This window comes from Ranitomeya imitator, chromosome 3, assembly GCF_032444005.1.
Source record: "Ranitomeya imitator isolate aRanImi1 chromosome 3, aRanImi1.pri, whole genome shotgun sequence".
Classification (NCBI taxonomy): domain Eukaryota; kingdom Metazoa; phylum Chordata; class Amphibia; order Anura; family Dendrobatidae; genus Ranitomeya; species Ranitomeya imitator.
The window spans coordinates 155996957-156014842 of record NC_091284.1 but is presented as its reverse complement, the minus strand read 5'-3'; positions in this window follow the sequence as shown (position 1 = coordinate 156014842).

Below are 17886 nucleotides of genomic sequence, written 5' to 3'. Positions count from 1 at the left end.
CACAAAAAGAGGAAAAAATCCTTCAATATGCAAGAAAAAAACAACCAGGCAGAGATTCTTACCTGTCTAACTGGGCCTCAATACAATTGCACTGACAGGGTGCAGAGGACCCAAGTAAAATGGCAACTGCTCAGGTGCAATACCAAATGAAACAGCCAGCCATCAATCAGGGATTGGCCGTGTGGCACACCAATGCAAAAAATATATACTCTGTATGTTGCAATGTTCACACAAGTAATGCAGAGCATCTGGTTCTCAGCCTATTAATGACACCCTATGGCCGGCTGCCCAGTGCTAACTATAATGTATCCTGTGTGAAAAGAGGCCACAATTTACAGAACTATTTGGGCCTAACTGCACCCCCCCAAAAAATTACAATGTGCAAAAAAAACATATCAATATATGTAAGATACTGGTTGATATTCTAGCCCTAATATGTACGCAGGCAACCCATGTCAACAGTCCTTACGTTTGCCAGTCCTACTCTAACATGAAAAGTACAAAAAGAGGAAAAATCCTCCAATATTCAAGAAAAAAACAAAACTAAGCAGAGATGCTTACCTGTCGAACTGGGCCTCAATACAATTGCAGTGACAGGGTGCAGCGTACCAAAGCAAAATGGCAACTGCACAGGTGCAATACCAAATGAAACAGCCAGCCTTCAATCAGGGATTGGCCGTGTGGCACACCAATGCAAAAAAAAGTACTCTGTATGTGGCAATGTTCACACAAGGAATGGAGAGCATCTGGTTCTCAGCTTATTAATGGTGCCCTATGGCATGCATTGATGCGCCACACGGCCAATGCCTGATTGAAGGCTGGCTGTTTAATTTGGTATTGCACCTATGCAGTTGCCATTTTACTTGGGTCCTCTGCACCCTGTCAGTGCAATTGTACTGAGGCCCAGTTAGACAGGTAAGCATCTCTGCCTGTTTTTGTTTTTTTCAAGGCGTCCTTCACAGAAAACAGGGATAAGGACTTTATCTGGCCACTCCAGCTCAGATGCCAAAGTCTGGAAGTGGAAGGAAAAATGAATGACCATGGACGAACCCTGTGTCAATGCCAGCAGTTGAAGTTCTGAAACATGGGTGACATGAGGTCCCAAAAAGACCTGTCTTAGAAAGTCCAGAAACCTTGGAGCACTCTGCACCACATGATCGTCATGCTCCCACAGCGGCGTTGCCCACTCCAATGCCTTGCCCGACAACAGGGATACAATAAATCCCAACTTCGCCCCCTCTGTGGGAAAATGTGCAGCCAGGAGCTCAAGGTGTATGGCACACCAACTCACGAATCCCTGACACAGCTTACTGTCACCAGTAAAGTTATCAGGTAGCGGAAGACCGGATAAGGTCGGAGCAGAGGTGGCATTGGACAAACTGGCTACAGCTACGCTAGCAGCCTGAACAGTGACTGCGGTAACATCCACAGCCAAGGTTGTACGCTCTAGAGCCGCCAACCTACCCTCCAGCTGCTGGATGTACCGGTGTCGATGCTGTTCATTTGCCATTACAAGCCAGACCCTGGCGCTAGTGTAATTTTAGGACTGGTGGAATGCACCAAATAATAATTAGAGATGATATAAGGTGCGTTCGCAGTCCGGGGTCCATCGTGCAGCTAAGACACCTGCTTCTTGGTAATTATGGACTATATGGCGGTAAAATGTGAGTAGACACACCCGGTATGAAGGAAGCGATCCCTGTTGCGTCACAGGGCCGCATACTGCACAGAGAGCGCAATCAAGGCGACACAAAACTCTGCCCCAAGACTCAGGGTAAGAGTCCCCCTAGATCTCTTGCGCTCGACACCGCTACTGAGGTGCCAGGAAATCAACTAAACTAAATGTTTACTGCACAGGAGTGTGTGCAGCGCCGCTCTGACAGATGACACTAACCACCCTAACTAGGGCCAGGAGAGCACACTATCTGAGCACAGCGCTGCTCTAGCGGTTGCTGCTAACTAGATTCAGTAACCTGTGCAATTGTGCAGGATAACACTGTCGGGTGCTAGGTAGCTCTACCATTCGTGAGCAGGCAGCAACACTAGGGATGGGAATGATTTGGAGCTTTCATCCATCGACAGGCATTCATCCACACTTAGGTTATCAAGTTTACACTAGCTCATGGCCGAGCGGCCATTTGAACCTTTTATAGTAGTAGTGCTCCGGGACCTTCCTGATGGTCCAATTGGAGCCGCAACAGGACCTGAGCATGTGACCCCTGACCTCCAATGGGAGGTCATCCCGTGGGCATGCTCAGTGTGGGAAAAGCAGGACTTAGTCCCTGAAATGCCTGCTCGCTGCTGAACAGTGCTGGCTACAAAGGCAGAGACTGGAAAGGCAGCAGTACCCAAGCGCACAGTATCAGCTTGAGCCAGAAGCTGGGATAGACATCTCTGCTGAGCAGGTTCCACTGGAGCTGGAGAAGAATGGGAGACTGCAGTGGACATGGTTCGAGATCCCCCCTGTGCAGCAGCAGGAACTCAGCACCTAACAGACCCTTTTACATATTTCTTTCTTTGTTTCACTGCAGCCTTTTGGTAAATTCAAAAATGTTCACTTTTTTTCTCATTAGTGTACACTCTGCACCCCATCTTGACTAAAATAAAACAGAAACATTTTTGCAAATTTATTAAAAAGAAAAACTGAGATATCACATGGTGATGCTCAATTGGGTTTAAATCAGGACTCTGACTGGCCAGTCAAGAATAATCACAGAATTGTTCTGAAACCACTCCTTTGTTATATTAGCTGTGTGTTTAGGGTCATTGTCTTGTTGTCTTCGGCAAAGCCTAAGCTCCAGAGCAATCTGAAAGAGGTTTTCATCAAGGATATCTCTGTACTTGACTGCATTCATGTTTCCTTCAATTGCAACCAGTCGTCCTGTCCCTGCAGCTGAAGAACAGCCCCATTGCATGATGCTGCCACTGCCATGTTTTACTGTCGGGATTGTATTAGGCAGGTGATGAGCAGTGCCTGGTTCTCTCCACATAGAACGCTTAGAATTATCACCAAAAAGTTCTATTCTCTCATCAGACCAGAGAATCTTATTTCTCATATTCTGGGAATCCTTCATGTATTTTTTAGCAAACTCTCTGTGGGCTTTCATATGTCTTGCACTTAGGACAGGCTTCTGTTGCGCCACTCTGCCATAAGGGCCCAACTAGTGGAGGGCTGCAGTGATAGTTGACTTTGTGGAACTTTCTCCCCTCTCCCTACTGCATCTCTGAACCTCAGCCTCAGTGATCTTGAGGTTCTTCTTTACCTCTCTCACCAAGGCTCTTCTCCCACGATTGCTCAGTTTGGGTGGATAGCCAGGTCTTAGAAGACTTCTCGTGGCCCTAAACTTCTTCAATTTAAGGATAATGGAGGCCACTGTGCTCTTAGGAACCTTGAGTACTGCAGAAATTCTTTTGTAACCTTGGCCAGATGTGTGCCATGCCTCAATTCTGTCTCTGAGCTCCTTGGCCAGTTCCTTTGACCTCATAATTCTCATATGGTCTGACATGCACTGTGAGCTCTAAGGTCTCATATAGACAGGTGTGTGCCTTTCCAAATAAAGTCCTATCAGTTTAATAAACATGTCTGGACTCTAATGGAGTAGAACCATCTCATGGAGGATCACAAGGAATTGGACAGCATGTGACTTAATATATGAGTGTCTGAGAAAAGGTTCTGAATACTTTCCTTTTTAATAAATTTGCAATTTTTTCTACATTTCTGCTTTTTCAGTCAAGATGGGGTGCAGAGTTTACATTAATGAGAAAAAAATGAACTTTTTTTAATTCACCAAAAGGCTGCAATGAATTTTAAAGGGTCAGAATAATTTCCGTACCCTCTGTGTGTATATATATATATATATATATATATATATATATATATATATATATATATATGTATATATATCTACTATATAAAGCTGAATGTGTGTGTGTGTGTGTATGTGTGTGTGTATGTCCGGGATTGACATCTGCACCGTCGCAGCTACAGCCACAAAATTTTGCACAGTCACACGTCTGGACCCCGATAGCGTCATAGGCTATGTTGTGAGGTGAAATTTTAACCCCGCGCGTTCCAATTCACCAAACAATTTTGCCCCTATCTACATAATGGGGAAAAAAGTGAAAGGAAAAGTGTTGGAAGCGTCGCAGCTACAGCAACAAAATTTTGCACAGTCACACATCTGGACCCTGAGAGCGTCATAGGCTACGTTGTGAGGTGAAATTTTAACCACGCGCTTTCCAATTCACCAAACAATTTTGCCCCTATCTACATAATGGGGAAAAAAGTGAAAGGAAAAGTGTTGGAGGCGTCGCAGCTACAGAAACAAAATTTTGCACAGCCACAAGTCTGGACCCTGAGAGCGTCATAGGCTACGTTGTGAGGTGAAATTTTAACCCCGCGCTTTACAATTCACCAAACAATTTTGCCCCTATCTACATAATGGGGAAAAAAGTGAAAGGAAAAGTGTTGGAGGCGTCACAGCTACAGAAACAAAATTTTTGCACAGTCACACGTCTGGACCCTGAGAGCGTCATAGGCTATGTTGTGAGGTGAAATTTTAACTCCGCGCTTTCCAATTCACCAAACTATTTTTCCCCTATCTACATAATGGGGAAAAGTGAAAGAAAAAGTGTTGGAGGCAAATTGACAGCTGCCAGATGTGAACAAGGGGGACTTAAAGAGTGAGAGCGATGGCGCCAAAGAGTATATACCGTACAGTTGCTAAGGTAGGACCCCGACATGGGATACTCACCACACGGGGATATGAACAAACACACAAAATGCACCACACACTAACACGTGCTTGAACACATATACCACCCTCAGCACACATTTCACCACACATACGCCAACCTCGCCACATAAAAGTCGAAACAAAAGTCGCCGCTCAAAACTCACCACGCGCAAAACTCGCCACACGCAAAAAATAGGCTCACGCAAAACTCGCCACAAGTGCAAAACTCACCTCATGGAAAACTCGCCACACGCAAAACTTGCACATGCGGAAAAATTGCCATATGCACAAAATTTGCAACACATGCAAAAGTTGCCTCACATAAAACTTTCACATTCTCAAAAGGCACCAGACATAAAATTCACCACGCGCAAAACTCGCCATGCGCAAAACTTGCTGCATACAACTTGCTACACTAACCTGTCACATGCAACTCGACACACAAAAAGTTGCTACACGCATGTTGCCACACAAAGCTCATCTCACAAAAGTCGCTACATGCATGTCGCCACACACAACTCAACACACACAACTTGACAAACGAAACTCGCCCTAAAACACACACAAGTCTGGTATTAGCCTTCAAAAATAAAATTCTGATTAATAAGCAGACAAACTACAAGAGCAACAAATGTACCATATAGGAAATACGGCAGCTGTCAGTCACATGACCTGTCTATTATGTGTATGTGTGAGCTAATATATACTGCCAGGGGGAGGGCTTCCTGTTGGCTAGGGATTTATCAGGCTACCAATTTATCTTACAAATACTGAGGTAAAAATACTGAGCAAATAACGTGTTAACGAGGTCTAATACAGGAGATCACACAGGTATATACTATATACAGGGGAGATGACACAGATATATACTATATACAGGAGAGATGACACACAGGTATATACTATATAAAGGAGGAGATGACATACAGGTACATACTATATACAGGAGGAGATGACATACAGGTATATACTATATACAGCAGGAGATGACACACAGGTATATACTATATACAGGAGCAAATTACCTACAGGTATATACTATATACAGGAGGAGATGACATACAGGTATATGCTATATATAGAAGATGACATACAGGTATATACTATATGCAGGAGGAGATGACACACAGATATATATTATATACAGGGGAGATGACACACAGGTATATACTATATACAGGAGGAGATGACATACAGGTATATAGTATATATAGAAGGAGATGACATACAGGTATATACTATATATAGGAAGAGATGACATACAGGTATATATTATATATAGGAGGAGATGACATACAGGTATATACCATATATAGGAGGAGATGACATACAGGTAGTGTTGAGCGATACCGTCCGATACTTGAAAGTATCGGTATCGGATAGTATCGTCCGATACCCGAAAAATATCGGATATCGCCGATACCGATATCCGATACCAATACAAGTCAATGGGACATCAAGTATCGGAAGGTATTCTCATGGTTCCCAGGGTCTGAAGGAGAGGAAACTCTCCTTCAGGCCCTGGGATCCATAGGGATGTGTAAAATAAAGAATTAAAATAAAAAATATTGATATATTTACCTCTCCGGCGGCCCCTGAACTCAGCGCGGGTAACCGGCAGGCTTCTTTGTTCAAAATCAGCGCTTTTAGGACCTGAGAATCACGTCCCGGCTTCTGATTGGTCGCGGGCCGCCCATGTGACCGCCACGCGACCAATCACAAGCCGCGACGTCATCGCAAGCTATTAGCGCGCTCATTTTTGAAAAATGAGCGCGTTAATGACTTTCAAAGACGTAGCGGCTTGTGATTGGTCGCGGCCACGCGACCAATCACAAGCCGCGACGTCACCGCAAGCTATTAACGCGCTCATTTTTAAAAATGAGCGCGTTAATAGCTTGCGGTGACGTCGCGGCTTGTGATTGGTCGCGGCCACGCGACCAATCACAAGCCGCTACGTCTCTGAAAGCCATTAACGCGCTCATTTTTAAAAATGAGCGCGTTAATAGCTTACGGTGACGTCGCGGCTTGTGATTGGTCGCGGCCACGCGACCAATCACAAGCCGCTACGTCTTTGAAAGCCATTAACGCGCTCATTTTTAAAAATGAGCGCGTTAATAGCTTGCGGTGACGTCGCGGCTTGTGATTGGTCGCGGCCACGCGACCAATCACATGCCGCTACGTCTTTGAAAGCCATTAACGCGCTCATTTTTAAAAATGAGCGCGTTAATAGCTTGCGGTGACGTCGCGGCTTGTGATTGGTCGCGGCCACGCGACCAATCACAAGCCGCTACGTCTTTGAAAGCCATTAACGCGCTCATTTTTAAAAATGAGCGCGTTAATAGCTTGCGGTGACGTCGCGGCTTGTGATTGGTCGCGGCCACGCGACCAATCACAAGCCGCTACGTCTTTGAAAGCCATTAACGCGCTCATTTTTAAAAATGAGCGCGTTAATAGCTTGCGGTGACGTCACGGCTTGTGATTGGTCGCGGCCACGCGACCAATCACAAGCCGCTACGTCTTTGAAAGTCATTAACGCGCTCATTTTTCAAAAATTAGCGCGCTAATAGCTTGCGGTGACGTCGCGGCTTGTGATTGGTCGCGTGGCGGTCACATGGGCGGCCCGCGACCAATCAGAAGCCGGGACGTGATTCTCAGGTCCTAAAAGCGCTGATTTTGAACAACGAAGCCTGCCGGTTACCCGCGCTGAGTCCAGGGGCTGCCGGAGAGGTAAATATATCAATATTTTTTATTTTAATTCTTTATTTTACACATCTCTATGTATCCGATACCGATACCCGATACCACAAAAGTATCAGATCTCGGTATCGGAATTCCGATACCGCAAGTATCGGCCGATACCCGATACTTGCGGTATCGGAATGCTCAACACTACATACAGGTATATACTATATACAGGGGAGATGACACACAGCAGGTATATACTATATACAGGGGAGATGACATACAGGTATATACTATATACAGGAGATGACATACAGGTGTATACTATATATAAGGGAGATGACAAACATGTGTATACTGAGGTGAAAATGAGAGGTGTGGGGTGAAAATGAAAAGGTGTGAGTGCAAAATGAGAGGAGTGAGGGAAAATAGTGTAGTGATCGGAAAATGACAGATGTGAGGTCGAAATGACAAGTGTTAGGCGGGAATGAGAGGAGTGAGGGAGAAAATGAGAGGTGTGAGGGAGAAAATGAGAGATGTGAGGGGGAAAATTAAAGATATGATTGGGAAAATGAGAGGCGTAATGGGAAAATAAGAGAAGTGACGTGCTATAACTAACCACAGATATTTACTATGCCCAGGCAACGCCGGGCTCTTCAGCTAGTCTATATATATATATACATCTAATATATAAAGCTGAATGTGTGTGTGTGTATGTATGTCCGGGATTGGCATCTGCACCGTCGCAGCTACAGCCACAAAATTTTGCATACTCACATGTCTGGACCCCGAGAGCGTCATAGGCTATGTTGTGAGGCGAAATTTTAACCCCGCGCGTTTCAATTCACCAAACAATTTTGCCCCTATCTACATAATGGGGAAAAAAGTGAAAGGAAAAGTGTTGGAGGCGTCGCAGCTACAGCCACAAAATTTTGCACAGTCACACGTCTGGACCCTGAGAGCGTCATAGGCTATGTTGTGAGGCGAAATTTTAACCCCGCGCTTTCCAATTCACCAAACAATTTTGCCCCTATCTACATAATGGGGAAAAAGTGAAAGGAAAAGTGTTGGAGGCGTCACAGCTACAGCCACAAAATTTTGCACAGTCACACGTCTGGACCCCGAGAGCGTCATAGGCTATGTTGTGAGGTGAAATTTTAACCCTGCGCTTTCCAATTCACCAAACAATTTTGCCCCTATCTACATAATGGGGAAAAAGTGAAAGGAAAAGTGTTGGAGGCGTCACAGCTACAGCCACAAAATTTTGCACAGTCACACGTCTGGACCCCGAGAGCGTCATAGGCTATGTTGTGAGGTGAAATTTTAACCCTGCGCTTTCCAATTCACCAAACAATTTTGGCCCTATCTACATAATGGGGAAAAGTGAAAGGAAAAGTGTTGGAGGCAAATTGACAGCTGCCAGATGTGACCAAGGGGGACTTAAAGAGTGAGAGCGATGGCGCCAAAGAGTATATACCGTACAGTTGCTAAGGTGGGGTCCCGACATGGGATACCCACCACACATGGGGATATGAACACACACAAAATGCGCCACACACTACCACGTGTTTGAACACATATTACCCTCAGCACACATTTCACCACACATACACCAACCTCGCCACATAAAAGTCGAAACACAAAAGTCGGCACTCAAAACTCGCCACACGCAAAACTCACCACATGCAAAAACTAGGCTCACGCAAAACTCGCCACAAGTGCAAAACTCACCTCATGGAAAACTCGCCACATGCAAAACTTGCACACGTGGAAAAAATGCCACATGCACAAAAGTTGCAACACATGCAAAAGTTGCCTCACACAAAACTTGCACATACTCAAAAGGCACCACACATAAAACTCGCCACGCGCAAAACTCGCCATGCGCAAAACTTGCTGCCCACAACTTGCTACACTAACCTGTCACATGCAACTCGACACACAAAAAGTTGCTACACGCATGTCGCCACACGCAACTCAACACACAACTTGACAAACGAAACTAGCCCTAAAACACACACAAGTCTGGTATTATCCTTCAAAAATAAAAATCTGATTAATAGGCAGACAAACTACAAGAGCAACAAATGTACTATATAGTTAATACGGCAGCTGTCAGTCACATGACCTGTCTATTATGTGTATGTGTGAGCTATTATATACTGCCAGAGGGAGGGCTTCCTGTTGGCTGGGGATTTATCAGGCTGCCAATTTAGCTTACAAATACTGAGGTAAAAATACTGACCAAATAACGTGTGAACGCGGTCTAATACAGGAGGAGATGACATACAGATATATACTATATACAGGGGAGATGACACACAGGTATATACTATATACAGCAGGAGATGACACACAGGTATATACTATATACAAGAGCAGATGACCTACAGGTATATAGTATATACAGGAGATGACATACAGGTATATACTATATAAAGGGGAGATGACACACAGGTATATACTATATACAGGAGATGACATACAGGTATATACTATATACAGGAGATGACATACAGGTATATACTATATACAGGAGATGACATACAGGTGTATACTACATATAAGGGAGATGACAAACATGTATATACTGAGGTGAAAATAAGAGGTGTGAGGTGAAAATGAAAAGGTGTGAGTGCAAAATGAGAGGAGTGAGGGAAAATAGTGGAGTAATCGGAAAATCACAGATGTGAGGTCGAAATGACAAGTGTTAGGGGGGAATGAGAGGAGTGAGGGAGAAAATGAGAGGTGTGAGGGAGAAAATGAGAGATGTGAGGGGGAAAAAGTGAGGTGCTATAACTAACCACAGATATTTACTATTCCCAGGCAACGCCGGCTCTTCAGCTAGTCTAATATATAAAGCTGAATGTGTGTGTGTGTGTGAGTGTGTATATGTATGTTCGGGATTGGCATCTGCACCGTCGCAGCTACAGCCACAAAATTTTGCACAGTCACACGTCTGGACCCCGAGAGCGTCATAGGCTATGTTGTGAGGCAAAATTTTAACCCCGCGCATTCCAATTCACCAAAAAATTTTGCCCCTATCTACATAATGGGGAAACAAGTGAAAGGAAAAGTGTTGGAGGCGTCGCAGCTGCAGCCACAAAATTTTGCACAGTCACACATCTGGACCCTGAGAGCATCATAGGCTATGTTGTGAGGTGAAATTTTAACCCCGCGCTTTCCAATTCACCAAACAATTTTGCCCCTATCTACATAATGGGGAAAAAGTGAAAGGAAAAGTGTTGGAGGCGTTGCAGCTACAGCCACAAAATTTTGCACAGTCACACGTCTGGACCCCGAGAGCGTCATAGGCTATGTTGTGAGGTGAGATTTTAACCCCGCACTTTCCAATTCACCAAACAATTTTGCCCCTATCTACATAATGGGGAAAAGTGAAAGGAAAAGTGTTGGAGGCAAACTGACAGCTGCCAGATGTGAACAAGAGCGATGGCGCCAAAGAGTGTATACTGTACAGTTGCTAAGGTGGGGCCCCGACATTGGATACTCACCACACACGGGGATATGAACACACACAAAATGGGCCACACACTACCACGTTCTTGAACACATATACCACCCTCAGCACACATTTCACCACACATACACCAACCTCGCCACATAAAAGTCGAAACACAAAAGTCGCCACTCAAAACTCGCCACACGCAAAACTCGCCACATGCAAAAACTACGCTCACGCAAAACTCACGACAAGTGCAAAACTCACCTCCTGGAAAACTCGCCACACGCAAAACTTGCACACGCGGGAAAATTGCCACATGCACAAAAGTTGCAACACATGCAAAAGTTGCCTCACACAAAACTTGCACATACTCAAAAGGCACCACACATAAAACTTGCCATGCGCAAAACTCGCCATGTACAAAACTTGCTGCACACAACTTGCTACACTAACCTGTCACATGCAACTCGACACACAAAAAGTAGCTACATGCATGTTGCCACACAAAACTCATCTCACAAAAGTCGCTACATGCATGTCGCCACACGCAACTAAACACACACAACTTGACACATGAAACTCGCCCTAAAACACACACAAGTCTGGTATTATCCTTCAAAAATAAAAATCTGATTAATAAGCAGACAAACTACAAGAGCAACAAATGTATCATATAGGAAATACAGCAGCTGTCAGTCACATGACCTGTCTATTATGTGTATGTGTGAGCTAATATATACTGCAAGGGGGAGGGCATCCTGTTGGCTGGGGATTTATCAGGCTGCCAATTTAGCTTACAAATACTGAGGTAAAAATACTGAGCAAATAACGTGTGAACGAGGTCTAATACAGGAGGAGATGACGCACAGATATTTAATATATACAGGAGAGATGACACACAGGTATATACTATATAGAGGAGGAGATGACATACAGGTACATACTATATACAGGAGGAGATGACATACAGGTATATACTATATACAGGAGCAGATGACCTACAAGTATGTACTATATACAGGAGGAGATGACATACAGGCATATGCTATATATAGAAGATGACATACAGGTATATACTATATACAGGAGGAGATGACACAGATATATACTATATACAGGAGGAGATGACATACAGGTATATACTATATATAGAAGATGACATACAGGTATATACTATATACAGGGGAGATGACACACAGCAGGTATATACTATATACAGGGGAGATGACATACAGGTATATACTATATACAGGAGATGACATACAGGTGTATACTATATATAAGGGAGATGCAAACATGTATATACTGAGGTGAAAATGAGAGGTGTGAGGTGAAAATGAAAAGGTGTGAGTGCAAAATGAGAGGAGTGAGGGAAAATAGTGGAGTGATCGGAAAATGACAGATGTGAGGTCGAAATGACAAGTGTTAGGGGGGAATGAGAGGTGTGAGGGAGAAAATGAGAGGTGTGAGGGAGAAAATGAGAGATGTGAGGGGGAAAATGAAAGATGTGATTGGGAAAATGAGAGGTGTGATGGGAAAATAAGAGAAGTGAGGTGCTATAACTAACCACAGATATTTACTATGCCCAGGCAACGCCGGGCTCTTCAGCTAGTCTAATATATAAAGCTGTATGTGTATGTGTGTGTATGTATGTATGTCCGGGATTGGCATCTGCACCGTCGCAGCTACAGCCACAAAATTTTGCACAGTCACACGTCTGGACCCCGAGAGCGTCATAGGCTATGTTGTGAGGTGAAATTTTAACCCCACGCTTTCCAATTCACCAAACAATTATACCCCTATCTACATAATGGGGAAAAAGTGAAAGGAAAATTGTTGGAGGCATCGCAGCTACAGCCACAAAATTGCGCACAGTCACACGTCTGGACCCCGAGAGCGTCATAGGCTATGTTGTGAGGTGAAATTTTAACTCCGCGCTTTCCAATTCACCAAACAATTTTGCCCCTATCTACATAATTGGGAAAAGTGAAAAGAAAAGTGTTGGAGGCAAATTGACAGCTGCCACATGTGAACAAGGGGGACTTAAAGAATGAGAGCGATGGCACCAAAGAGTATATACCGTACAGTTGCTAAGGTGAGGCCCCGACATGGGATACTCACCACACACGGGGATATGAACACACACACAAAATGCGCCACACACTACCACGTGCTTGAACACATATACCACCCTCAGCACACATTTCCCCACACATACACGAACCTCGCCACATAAAAGTCGAAACACAAAAGTCACCGCTCAAAACTCACCACGCGCAAAACTCGCCACATGCAAAAACTAGGCTCACGCAAAACTCGCCACAGGTGCAAAACTCACCTCATGGAAAACTCGACACACGCAAAACTTGCACACGCGGAAAAATTACCACATGCACAAAAGTTGCAACACATGCAAAAGTTGCCTCACACAAAACTTGCACATACTCAAAAGGCACCACACATAAAACTCGCCACGTGCAAAACTCGCCATGCACAAATCTTGCTGCACACAACTTGCTACACTAACCTGTCACATGCAACTCGACACACAAAAAGTTGCTACACGCATGTTGCCACACAAAACTCATCTCACAAAAGTTGCTACATGCATGTTGCCACACGCAACTCAGCACACACAACTTGACAAATGAAACTCGTCCTAAAACACACACAAGTCTGGTATTATCCTTCAAAAAAAAAATTTGATTAATAAGCAGACAAACTACAAGAGCAACAAATGTACCATATAGGAAATACGGCAGCTGTCAGTCACATGACCTGTCTATTATGTGTATGTGTGAGCTAATATATACTGCCAGGGGGAGGGCTTCCTGTTGGCTGGGGATTTATCAGGCTGCCAATTTAGCTTACAAATACTGAGGGAAAAATACTGAGCAAATAACGTGTGAACGAGGTCTAATACAGGAGGAGATGACACACAAGTATATACTATATACAGGGGAGATGACACACAGATATATACTATATACAGGAGAGATGACACACAGGTATATACTATAAACAGGAGGAGATGACACACAGGTATATACTATATACAGGAGGAGATGACATACAGGTATATACTATATACAGGAGGAGATGACACATTTATATACTATATACAGTAGGAGATGACATACAGGTATATGGTCTATATATAGAAGATGACATACAGGTATATACTATATACAGGAGGAGATGACACACAGATATATACTATATACAGGGGAGATGACACACAGGTATATACTATTTACAGGAGGAGATGACATACAGGTATATACTATATATAGGAGGAGATGACATACAGGTATATACTATATACAGGGGAGATGACACACAGCAGGTATATACTATGTACAGGGGAGATGACATACAGGTATAAACTATATACAGGAGATGACATACAGGTGTATACTATATATAAGGGAGATGACAAACATGTATATTCTGAGGTGAAAATGAGAGGTGTGAGGTGAAAATGAAAAGATGTGAGTGCAAAATGAGAGGAGTGAGGGAAAATAGTGGAGTGATTGGAAAATGACAGATGTGAGGTCGAAATGACAAGTGTTAGGGGGGAATGAGAGGAGTGAGGGAGAAAATGAGAGATGTGAGGGGGAAAATGAAAGATGTGATTGGGAAAATGAGAGGCGTGATGGGAAAATAAGAGAAGTGAGGTGCTATAACTAAACACAGATATTTACTATGCCCAGGCAACGCCGGGCTCTTCAGCTAGTATATATATATATATATATACACACACATATATAAATAATGTGTTTGAGAATGATACAGAAGAAGCCCATGTATAAAAAGAATACCAAGGTCACACAATTTTTTTTACAATATTTTCAGAACTTTGCAATTATTTATTTGAATTAAAGCTTTTCTGTAAACTTTGACACCAAACATACTTTATTATTTAAAAAATATTATTTTTTTTTTACCAGTGGTCGAGACTATAAGATATTGATGTCGTTCATTCTTAACTTCATCTAATATGTTCCAAAATTGACAATATTAACCAGGTACAATTTTACTTTATGTTATAATTATTATTTAAATAATTGTTGAGTTGACTACAACTTTATGTGCAAGTGTCTTCAGAGCTGAACAAACATCTCTCATCTTTGTTCATTTGATAAATTAAATTCATTAAAAGATTGTCATGTTGGGGAGGTTTAAAATGCCCTGGTAAGTAGATTCTATATATTCTATATATAGTACTGTATTTCTTTGGTATACGTACTGTTTCAAAAATCCAGACTCTAAAATACTTTGCCCCCCCACCTTTCTAAATTGAATGTTTGATTATACCTGTAAGAAAATACCATAAACAACATAATAAGTGAAAAAAGGCCCATAAATGTATTTTAGTCTTTATTTTCATTTCTTAAACACGAATGAGACATAAACCATTGCTTTTGATACCTAAACTAATTTGATATTTCCATTAATCATTTCTGTCATCTGCAGTACTGCTATATCTACATTTTACCATGCTCTAATAGTAACTGTTTCTGAGTATTAGTAACATCTAAAGCCTACAGGTTTAAATAGTGGATATTTATGTCTATTTAAGCGGAAACAATAATTTGGTAAAATATATGTGCAAACTACTAATAGATATTTGTAGTTTTATTCACAAAATTACATATTCAAGTTTAGGTATTATATTGGTATTTAATACTATTTCCATATATTTTCAATCAAAAATTTGTGTCATTAGTATTTTGTACAAATTTTGCTAGATAGATGTGGCTCAGAAAACAAAAAAAAAATATGAATTTGAAAATATTGTATTTCTCAAAATGTATCACTATAATAATCAGGGATATAATATTTAAGTGTTAACTTGTTACTTGAAGAAGTGAACTTATTCAACCTTGGTTCTAGTTTAAATCCATTTATCCCTTTTGTTCTTAATGTGCCAAGAATTCAAAGTCTAAATTAATTTATGACAATATTATGTAGTATTTTTTAAAATTGAGGTAATTTATTACTCTGGATTGACCTTTTCAGTATTCTGTAATATAACTGACCTTCAATTTTCTCTCAGTTTCCTACTTCTAGTTCACAAAGTTATAGAAAAGAGCAGTTAACCAATCCAAATGCAATAATAAAAGGTCAAATTTACACAACACTGTTGAAAGAGTGAATAGGTTAATCCATCAAAGTATGGATTTTGATCAAATGCCTATGAAATTTTTAAAAAATCCTACTTTTATATGTACCACATAATCCTTATAAATGTAAGCTATTTGTTTCCTGAGCTTAGAAAATTGTGTTAGGTTACAATAAGACACAAAAAGTGAAAAAAAAATTACAGTAAAAAGTTAAATATTGTATATACTTAATTTCCCCCAAAAAACTGTAATACTTAGGATCACATAAAGAAAAATAATTCTCCTGATACCTTAAAATTTACTGAGATACAGAATAGTGAAGCGTATTTAGAAATCCCTCAGTTATAGCATTGGATTAGATCTACAGATGAGAAGATCATGGGGTGCATTAAAAGAGGTCTGGATACACATGATGAGAGCATTATACTGCCTCTGTACAAATCCCTAGTTAGACCGCACATGGAGTACTGTGTCCAGTTTTGGGCACCGGTGCTCAGGAAGGATATAATGGAACTAGAGAGAGTACAAAGGAGGGCAACAAAATTAATAGAGGGGATGGGAGAACTACAATACCCAGATAGATTAGCGAAATTAGGATTATTTAGTCTAGAAAAAAGACGACTGAGAGGAGATCTAATAACCATGTATAAGTATATAAGGGGACAATGCAAATATCTCGCTGAGGATCTGTTTATACCAAGGAAGGTGAGGGGCACAAGGGGGCATTCTTTGCGTCTGGAGGAGAGAAGGTTTTTCCACCAACATAGAAGAGGATTCTTTACTGTTAGGGTAGTGAGAATCTGGAATTGCTTGCCTGAGGAGGTGGTGATGGCGAACTCAGTCGAGGAGTTCAAGAGAGGCCTGGATGTCTTCCTGGAGCAGAAAAATATTGTATCATACAATTATTAGGTTCTGTAGAATGACGTAGATCTGGGGATTTATTATGATGGAATATAGGCTGAACTGGATGGACAAATGTCTTTTTTCGGCCTTACTAACTATGTTACTATGTTACTATGTTACTATGTAGATCGATCCGCAAAGGATTGAGGTTGCATCAAATTTCCTAAACCTCACACTTTCACATCAATTCTAATTATTTGATATTTATTTTGTGGGGTACAAAAAAAATTGCACAGCAGCATTTTCCACACTACTGGAGCATCAGAGAGCAGACAACCATCATTTTGGTTTCATCTGACCAGAGCACCTTCTTCCACATGTTTGATGTGTCTCCCAGGTAGCTTGTTGCAAACTTTAAACAACACTTTTTATGAATATCTTTGAGAAATGGTTTTCTTCTTGACAATCTTCCATAAAGGCCAGATTTGTGCAGTGTACGACTGATTGTTGTCCTATGGACAGACTGTCCCACCTCAGCTGTAGATCTCTGCAGTTCATCCAGAGTGATCGTGGGCCTCTTGGCTGCATCTCTGATCAGTCTTCTTGTTTAAGATGAAAGTTTAGTGGGACGGCCGGGTCTTGGTAAATTTGCAGTTGTATGATACTCCTTCCATTTCAATATAATCGCTTGCACAGTACTCCTTCAGATTTTTAAAGTTTTGAAAATCATTCTGTATCCAAATCCAGCTTTAAACTTCTCCACAACAGTAATATGGCCTGTTGTGTTGCTTGGTCTTCATGATGCTCTCTGTGCTTCAAACAGAACCCTTCACAGAGCACGTGCAATTATACAGAGACTTGAGTACACACAGCTGGATTATATTTATAATCATTGGGCATTTAGGACAACATTGGATCATTCTGAGATCCACAATGAACTTCTGAGTTTGCTGCACTGAAAGCAAAGTGGCTGAATAATATTGCACGCCCCACTTTTCAGTTTTTGAATTTCCACAAAAATTTAAAATAACTGTGG